The 10,292-nt window shown below is 40.5% G+C and overlaps 1 protein-coding gene across 3 annotated transcripts in view; it reads right to left on the reverse strand.

Annotated features, from left to right (window-relative positions):
* The window catches only part of PLS1 (plastin 1), a 78,029-nt gene extending 67,737 nt beyond the window's left edge, over positions 1-10,292 (reverse strand). For 2 of the 3 annotated variants that reach the window (XM_012725020.1, XM_012725023.1), the window contains exon 1: positions 10,209-10,286. The gene's annotated coding sequence lies outside the window, so the exon portion shown is untranslated. Of the gene's footprint in view, positions 1-10,208 lie in introns of all 3 variants that reach the window. The other variant, XM_012725022.1, reaches the window with a different exon arrangement.

Raw genomic sequence — 10,292 nt, forward strand, 5'->3', positions numbered from 1 at the left:
AGCCCTCTCCTGACACGGTCGCTGCTCCCCTCAGCTGTGTACTTTGTCAGTGGCCTGCTCTGCTCCTCACTCTGTCCCTGGTGAATCTTCTTACCGCCCCTGCGCCTCTGGCCTATATCCCAGCTCTATATAAATAAATAAATCTTAAAAAAAAATTATTACACAAAATGTATTAAAGACAAAACTCATTGGTAATTTATTATCAGGTGATTATCTAAATATTTCAGTACATTTTTTTCTATTTTTACTAGAATTTGTCTTTGTTTTTTCAAACTAAACAGCTCTCTTGCTCCAAAGATGAGTGTATGAGACATTTATAGTTCACTAGATAGATCCTCCAGGACTCCCTTTCACTTCCAGTCTTTGTCATTAAACAGGATCATGTGATTAGTTTTAACCATGAACTTTGAGCAAGGGTGAATCCTGTCACGTAATGTCAAAACAATTGCGTCAGCATGAGATTCTCTATTTCTTCTTCCCCTGATGGGACAATTTGAAAATTCCAAGTTAAAAACAACAAAATCACCAAAATCACAGCCACCTCCATCTTGGAGGTACTATATACCTAACAGCTTCTCTGGGGAACAGCCAATGCATACAGTATATTTACTGAACAAGAAAGCAATGGAAATGTTAGGGTTAATTTGTTGCTGAAGCATAACTTAGCCTATCCTGACTAATGTGCAAATCTATGTAGAAAGAAACCTTGTGTCAGTCTGTGATCAATCAACTTGGGCCATGTACCAGGATTAGCTGAATAAATTAGGACAGTTTTCAGGCCTTCCACAGTCAGGTACCTATGCAATTGTATTTCTTTTTTTTTTTTTTTTTTTTACAAATTATTACTGTAACACTCCTATTCAAAGGTAAATATTTAAAACCAAATTTCTCTGTCATCCACTTATCAAGCAAATGTAACTGAGACACCAATGGAGTGATGTACACTGGTATAGACATATAGTTTTAGCTGACCATGCTCTCCCACATAGCTCCTTTACTGTTTTATGACCTTTTTGGTTTTCACTTTCAGGAGATACATATGGCAATGCAGTTACTATATCACAAATATCTATGGTCTAGAGTCCTGGGCAAAGCTGGCTCAGCTCTTCTGTTAGCAGACTACAAGAATGCTGTTAATGGGATTGACTAATTTTGCTAGTCTCTTGAACACATAAAGATGCCAATTCCTCCACCTGGTATTTAAAATATCCAGTAAGGTAAGGATGCAAGTCTGTATCATGTTAATGCATGCCTTATTTAAAACCACTGGAGGCACAAGTTAAAGCACAGCACTATGAAGATGGTTGCTGCTGCTTCAGCATAAGTTCAGTCTCCAGCCAGGGAGGTAACCCATATGGCACGGCAGACCTCTCTTGTCTTGCCCGCTACTCTCTCCTGTCCTGCCCGCTGCTCCCCTCATCAGTGTACTTCATCCATCTGTCTGTAATGCCCCCAGAGAGAACTGTCTGGTGAATTCTCTCACCAGCCCCCTGGCCTTTACCCCCCGTTCTGTATACATAAATAAATGTTTAAAACCACTGGAGCCTAGTAGAACATAGGGCATACATTTTCACAATCTGGGTTCAAATCTCAGATCACCTATTGACAGATGTGAGTTTCAGGTCAAAGACCACAGCCTCTTTGAACCTCGGCCCCCTCCCCACTTCATATAGCATTCCCAGTCCCCTGACTCTAGCCCCAGTCCATTCAATAACATCCCTTTGATTTTGCAGAGTGAAAACTAATCTTCTGCAAAATGCCTTAAATTAACAATGATAAAGACACTGAGAAGTATCTGACCCCTCTCTAGCTACTAATAAATATCACCATCATGTGGGATCTGAAGTTCAGGGGAAAGTTGTTAAAATACCTCTGACAATAGAGAAATCATTTAAAAGAGCTCTACAGTAGAGTATTAGTCATCAACACATTTAGGATTTATAAAATAAAAATTGCATACAGAAGTTATTCTCTCTGGACAATAAAAGTAGGGAATAAGGGTTGATTGGAAAAGCACTGGATTCCCCAGTGATACTGAAGCTCCATGAGGACACGGACCCTACATTGTCTTGCCATCAACTATGGCTCCAATGCTGGGGCCTGAATTTTGACAACAGCTGGACCTAGAAGATGCAGATGTGAGTTCCATCTCTGCTACTTCCAAATCAAGTAATAGACCCATGAAAGTCATTCTGAAAGTCTTGCTTACTTATCAGTGAAAGGCAGCAAAGTCAGGATGTTATATAGCTATCAGTAAAAACCTTACCTCCGAGCTTACTAGTTTTGTTTAATCATCAAACCTGAAGCTGAAGAAAAGCTGCTCTTCTCTTGGGGTCAGAAAGAGGATCATAGACTTTGACTTCCCATCTGTAGCCTTGACCGAAGGCCAGCTGATTTCAAATATTTAAACATTAAATTACCATATGGAACTCATTTTTATTGCCTACTAAACATCCTAAGCTTCTCGGATTACTTTTTTCCACTGATGGTGATCTTGGGTTTCACTTGGTCTGCTTGAACCGAAGAAAAGGGATCTGGAAAATTGCTTATTATTTTTTTAAATTAATTCACTTGTATGAAACTTTTGCTAAAATATGTCACTGGGGGAGCCCTCCCTGGTGGTGTACTGCAAGCAAGCCACAGCCGCTGGTGACCCCCATGGTGCAACAGACCTCTTCTGTCTCACCCTTCCTGTGTATTTCATTGACCTGCGTGTTCTGCTCCCCACTATGTCTCTGGTGAATCCTCTCACCATCCCTGGACCACTGACGTGCACCCCAGTTCTGTATACAAAAACAAATAAATCTTCTTTAAAAAAATTAACTGTCACTGGGTTTTCTGAGCTATGTTTCATGACTGGCACCTCACTTACCAGTAACACGTAAACTCTGCAAAAAGTGGATCACTCTTTGAAACACCCACTGGACCAGAAGAATGTCTTAATAAACCTCAATCTGAAGAGAGAAGAAGGAAGATTTTATCTGGACAATGCTAAGAACACTTTCAGATGAAAGACTGCAAGAGTCTGAGAATGTTTTGCGTGTTCCCAAAGGTTCTAATACTAAGTTGATAACAGCTATAGACAGGTTTCATGAAGTACTAACTAAAGATTGTCTTTCCACCAAGTTATTGATGAATGGCATTAAAATCTTAAGCAGAGACTCATTTACCAAACCTCAGGATTCTAGTTTGCATTGATTTTGGTCTATAAACAGTACAGAGTGAGTATATATAACCAAGGACAAAAAACAAAAACAAACAAACAAAAAGAAACACAAAAAACCAATAGAGCCATAAAAGATGGCATTTAAAAATCACAAAGTGAATTCACTGAAGATGAGTCAGCTCTGGATCTCCTTTTCTTTTATTTCAACAATTTAATATAGACTCTGGACACCAACTATGGGAACAATGTGCAAAGGTAGCATACTTTTCTACCTAAGGCATTCAAATTGTTTGATCAATATCAGTTTTAGGTCATAAATTGTCAAACTTCACTTGGTGTTTTACAACTGTTATCCATAAGTTTATTTTTTTATTCATGGGGTGCAGAGGTCCCTATGTGAGAATTCATTGTTGGAAGGAAGGTTTAGACAACTAAACCTCAATCTAAATGTAATTAAGATAATCCTTCTATACAAATCTGCCAATGTTTTAAACTCAAATTCAATCCAAGTTTTTTTTTTTTAAGGTTTATTTATTTGTGCATACAGAACTGGGGTACAGGCCAGAGGCTCAGGGGTGGCGAGAGGCTTCACCAGAGACAGAGGGGGAACAGAACAGGCAGATTGACGAAGTACACTGCTGAGGGGAGCAGCGGGCGGGTCAGGAGAGGTCTGCCACACTATGTGTCGCCTCTGGGGCAGGCGGGAATCATGCGGAAGCAGCTTTAGATTCTAAGTGCTGTGCTTTAACCCGCTGCGCCACCAGGGAGGGCCTAAACTTTTCTCTTTTTTTAAGATTTATTTATGCGCACAGAACTAGGGTACAGGCCAGAGGTGCAGGTGTGGTGAGAGGATTTACCAGAGATAGAGTGGAGGGCAGAACAGGCAGATCCATGAAGTACACTGCTGAGGGGAGCAGCGGGCGGGTGCCAAGCCATGTGGATCTCCTCTGGGGCAGGCGGGAATGGAACTCATGCTGAAGTGGCTTTAGCTTCTTAGTGCAGTGCTTTAGCCTGCTGTGCCACCAGAAAGGGCCCTCAATCCAAGTTGTATTTGGACAACACTGCTAAAATCTCAACTCCTGGTTATCCAACAAATTGAAGGAGTTTCTTTTTTTTTTTTTTTTGAAAAATGTGTTGTTTCCTAGGACCAGGTTTTTAAATAATTTAACTTAAATGAGTTCCTCAATAATAAATCTGATTTCCTTTAATATTTTGTGTTTCTCCTGTCAATCATTCCTCAAAAAACCTTCCACCTTTCTAAATCATCCATGTCCCTTACTCTCAGTTTCTTAGGCTTCCTTTGTGGTTGCTTGAATTTTTTTTTGAAAGAGTATTTCTTTAGTTTTAGAGTTCTTAATTTCTCAAGAGTAAATCATATAAATTTGGTTTAATTTCACTCGTGTGGTACATAAAGAAACAAATAAAAATAATTTTTAAAAGAAAAACAAAATAAAATTTTAGGCTATAAAACCAAATTAGTGGTTACCAGATGGGGAAGGGAAGGGAGGGGGAGGAGGAAGAGGGGTAGATGAATAAGTCAGTGAAAGGGGTCAACTGTATGGTGAAGGATGGAATTAGAATTGTTGAACAGAGTGTAAATGTATATAAATACTGACATAATGATGTACACATGAAGTCTATGTAAGGTTATAAACCAGATACTTTGATTAAAAGCAAACAAAACACTTTTACAAAATTTAACTTACTGCCAGAAGGAAAAAGAAAAGTATTGGATGGTTTCACTTATAGGAGGGATGTAGGGGAACCAAATAAGGGGTTAGGGAAAAAAATTATAGTAAATTAAAAACAAAATTAACAGGCAAGTATTAATCAGAGACCCTCTACAAAGGAGGTGGAGGAAGAGGGATCAAAATAAGGGAGTGAAGAGCACAAGGAACTATGATGATGGTGCACAGGTTATATGGTGGTGGGAATTTGGGAGGAACTTCACCTGAGAGGAGAAAGAATATATTGTACAAAAAGGAAAAATGACATAAATACATACACACATACACACAAAATAAAATAAAATAAATGTAAGAAAAAATACATAAAATGTATTTTAGAAATGTTACTGCTTAAATTATGTTTGTGGTTTTGCATGTTAAAGTTGATGGAGTATAAGGATTAAATAAGTAAATAAATAAATAAAAGAAATTCAATTTACTATAAAGTCTAAACTCCCCCTCACAACTGATTTTTACGAAATGACAATCTGTAACTTTCCTAGAAAATAAAAATATTTTCTGAAAAAAGTTGTAAACGAGAAAAAAACTCCCTTAAACACCTCTCTAACCCTCAGCCATTCCTCACACTAGTACTACAAAGCAACAAGCTTTTACAAAAGCCAAGCCACATGTTTCTCACCAAAACCAAAAAAGGGTAACTGAGCAATTTCAAAGTAGTGCTGAAGAGAAATAAGATGATCAAAAAGTTGACAGAGTCTCACATCCCATGTGATCTAGTATGTCAGCAAAATTTCCTGCCATGGAAACTGTGTATTTTATAAGCAATAAGCCTATAAAGTATCACATATACATCTTTTCTCTTTCTTCCTAATTTTCATCATCATCCAAAATAAAGTTGATTTGGATCTTTGTTAAGGGAAAGAGCTGGGTGGTGTGATGAGTTCTTGGACATTAAGACAAGTAATGTATGGAAGTCAAAGTAATTATTATTAGCTTCATGAGGTGGGGGTTGGGGGGGCATGGATTTTCTCACAGTCAACTCAGCTATTCAAATCTGAGGTCTCCCAGGCCAACCTGTCTTGGACTCTGAACTTCCCTGTGGTCTCTCAATCCACCTCAAACTTCAACACCCTCATGTAGACTTTCACCATCAGGATCACTGACAGGAGTTTCTGACCTGGAGCTCCTGAGATGACAAGTTCAGTCAGGGACTCTTAAGGGAATTTCACCATAGCTCAGATTCCTTGAGACTGGGGTTAAAGATCAGGCTCCATGACATTCCAGAAGGGGAATGATCCTGCCACTCCTGGGAAAAATTGTCTTACAAACTGGTCACCCCAAGTCCTTAGACACCTGTACCAGTTGAGTTTCCCAAACCCTTAACTTTAGAGTCACCCCCAGGTCACAACCAACTCCCCAGCCCATCACTCTGAAAGAAGGTGGGAGCAGAACAGTAAGCCCACATTAAGGGACTGCCTCCAAGATTGCTTAAGTCATAAAAAGGCAATAAACACTAAGGGGAGTCATTTTTAAAATATTCATCACTGTTGTGCTCTTTTGTTTTGTTTTTCAGATTAGAGTCTAGTTCACTGACTGTTGGGAGTTGTACCAGCTAAAATCTGTGGCCATTTCTAGGCCTCTGTTAGAGTTGTCATAGATACAGCTTTGAATTTTGTTAAGATATTTAAGTTATTTGCGCTCTCAGTGATTGGAGTCAGGCAGCCTGTATCAAAACTCTCAACTCAGTCATCTGTCCAACTGTGTGATTTCAGAAATGTGATTTTTATCTTAATTTTCCTGATTATAAAACAGAAGTAATAATTGCACTCAGTTCACAGGATGGTTGTAAAACTCAAATGACATATTGTTTGTAAAAAATATCTGGTCCATGGTGAACAACCTATATAAAATACATTACTAATATTACTATTATTATTTTGAAAAGGTTATAAAGTCTCTTCATAGAGAGCTATGCTATATAACTCTAGAATTTAACATGTGGACATTTTTATTTTATTTTATTTTATTTTATTTTTTTTAAGATTTATTTATTTATTCATACAGAACTGGGGTACAGGCCAGAGATGCGGAGGGTGAGAGGATTCACCAGAGACAGAGTGGGGAGCAGAACAGGCAGATCTATGAAGTACACTGCTGAGGGGAACAGCGGGCGGGTCAGGAGAGGTCTGCCACACCATGTGGATCTGCTCCGGGGCAGGCAGGCGGGGATCGAACTCATGCGGAAGTGGCTTAAGCTTCTCAGTGCTGTGCTTTGACCCGCTGCGCCACCAGGGAGGGCCCAACATGTGGACATTTTTAAATAACAAAACATTGACTTCAACATGCCACCTTATTTTGTATTTGACTTAATGGCTATATTTTGATTTGCAAAACAACTATTTGCAACATCTGTTCCAAGTAAACAAATATCCCAAACCATCTCTTGAGCAGGGATTTTGGTTCAGAAGCACGGCCTGTCTTTGCCAATCTGATCACGATATTCATATTCTCATTCACCGTCCCTCTTTCTCTCACCTCCGTGCTTCCTGGTCATAAACGCTAACCTCTCCTTGGCCATCACTCCATCCTCTGCGTACTGCAGTATCTCTCCGAAATATCAGCCCAAGGCTGTGGGCCCGCCATCTGTGTCTTCTGCTCCTGACCAGCTAAGCTATCATGACCATTCCTAACTCTTCCTCCTCATGTTCAGATTCCCAGTGCCACCCTCACCCATCTTTACTCTGAGCACTCAGTTTTGAACTGGCTGGTCATCCTTGTGTCTCATCTCTTCCAACAACACAGACATCCTTCTATCCACCACAAATTCCCTCCCTCCTCCCACCCCCAGGCTGGTCTCTGAGGTCTTTTCATACACAGAACCTCTCAAACTGCAATATCTGCTGCCTCTCAAATTGATCTTGGGGCCAACAACCTAAAAAAGTGAGAATTCATGAAACCATGTTGGAGCGAGTAGTGAGGAAATGAGTACAGGCTCTGACAACTTCACTAACTAGCTTAGTTCAACATATCTCAGTTCTTCCTCCATGTAATGAGGGGATGGTTTGCATAAAATGCTACCCTATAACTCTGATCCTAAAAGTCTACTCTGCCCACACAAGAGTGCATTTATTTATGAATGTGTTTGTTCATGCAAGGACTGTTGTTAAAGCAATATGCCTGGTATTGTACAGGGCTAAAGGGCACCCTCCAAGGAGTTTTCCATCTAGAATGGTAAATAAGTAAGAAACAGGAAATAAAAAATGTCACAATTAGTGGTACTTTAAGATTAATAAGAACATTAAAAGCCCATTACCCTAAAACTAATGTCTTTGCTTCTCCACACACTATCTTTCTCCAATTGCTTTTTCCTTTATGTACATTGTTAAATCTGTGCTCTCTACTCTGCACTTAGGATCACATACTTAGGTCCAGACCTTGGGCACCTCTCTCCCCTATTAGGATTTTATCCCTGTCACCTAACTAATCCATGATCTCTCACCCAAACAGGACAACCACTTCATCAGGTTAGTTTGAATTGGTTATTGCCTTGCTGTGGCTCTAAGGTAGTCTCAGAGATAGCACAGGACATCCATATAAATACATAAGTCTCAACAAAACTTCCATACTTCACTTCCTCTCTCCTACAAACAGTGGTTGAAAACATACTTTGTGTTCAGTGTTGGGTGGGGTGTCTAAGTTAAAGACTTTAATCTGCAAGAGTTTACACACCAGTAAACTGGGATATGTTCTAAAATACAACTCAGGATACAAGAGCCAAGGGAGATACTAGCAGCACATATAATAGTAATAATAGAAAGTTCAGAAGAGGGAGAACTACTTTCTGGCCTCAATAATCAAGGAAGACTTCTAGGAAGAGGTTACCCCTGAACTACACCTTATAGTACAGGAAGGGTTCCAACAGGGAAGGAGGTGATCAGACATTCTGAGCCAAGAACCTAATGTGACAGACAAGAGTGCAGTTTTAAGACCAGCAAATCCTTAGATGGGGTTTGAGTGGGAGGGCACCTTTTGAAAGTAGTTTATCAGGTCCTAGCAAGCTTAGTAGTAGGAATAATTAATTTGATATAACTCAGATTACACAGTATAAGAAGGGAGAAGAGAAAGAAATTTAATAATCTAACCATACTGTGAGGAGAATATCAACACTGAGATGGTAAACCGAGCCCTGAAAATCAGAAAACCTGGGTAACAGGCCCAGCTTTGCCAAGGAAGAGCTCTGCTAGCCCCAGCAAGTCATTTAACCTGGTTGGTCTCAGTTTTCTCTTTGTAAGCTGAAGCAGATGAACTGGCTGACCTCGAAGGTCTCTGCCACACTAACCTAAACCAACTGTGTATTATTTCTGTCATTAAAACATTCATAGGGAGTGAAGAGAGAAGCAAGTATCTGTATTTCTTTCCCATACAGGTTTCTCAGTGAACTTAAAATTCTTTTTCCTAAATTTATCCCTTCGTCTATGTCTCCCACAACATAAATGTAACACTCCCTGAGAAATGTTTAGTACGCGCCCTATTGTCCAAAATGTTTGCTTATGGCTCACAGGTTATCCCAGAAATTTGTGCAGCATAGTCTTACCCTTCAACAACTGTATCCAATGATGTAACCCCAAGGTAAAATATTCAGTATGAGCCATAAAATGTGGCAGAGCAAATGAAGGGAAGAAAGGTGAGCACTCCATTACTCTTATGTATATAAGACTGCTTCCTTTTGTTAGCGCCAAATGAAGCCTGAAATAGCAGGGGAGGGAGGAATCTTAAATTTTAGAAAGTCTACTTAAAAATGAAATGTGAAGATTACGGGCACCAAAAAGCACTGCAAATGATATTTCTTAACGCTACATCCAAAACCCCACACACCTACCCACCCGCCGCTCCAGGAAAAGCACCCAAACCACGCATGCGATTTCATGCCAGCCCTATTGATTCTAGGCACCTTTAGACCAAAAGCAAACAAACCCATCACAGAATTCAAAGGAAACCGGCTGAATCAGAAAGCCTCGACAGCAGCCTCCCAAAGTTTCAAAGAGAGGAAAAAAGAAAAGTTGACAAGATCCCTAACTTCCTGCAGAGAACCATAATTCAATTTCAGGTTTACTGTGTAGCCAGCCTAAGCACAAGGTTGAACAACAGCCCGCACCGCCGGCGCCCGGAACTGGCAGAAGAGCGCTGGGAGGTCGGCGGCACCTGGCGGCGCAGTCGGAAGCCGAGAACCGCCTAGCGAGCGAGGGCAGCCCGGCCACACTTTTCTGCAGCCGCGACACACCAGCGAAGAAGAAACGCTTTCTTTTCCGCCTATAGGCCCAATCTTTCCAAAAGCCCACCTCGGGACCCTCTACCTGCGGCAATCGCCCAGCCCTCCAGTCCGCAGCTCCCGCCTGGGATCAAGGTACCCGCAGGTCCACTCTACCGCTCGGTGGCCG

The sequence above is a fragment of the Condylura cristata genome, unplaced genomic scaffold (genome assembly GCF_000260355.1).
Source record: "Condylura cristata isolate star-nosed mole 26May11 unplaced genomic scaffold, ConCri1.0 scaffold00014, whole genome shotgun sequence".
Lineage (NCBI taxonomy): Eukaryota > Metazoa > Chordata > Mammalia > Eulipotyphla > Talpidae > Condylura > Condylura cristata.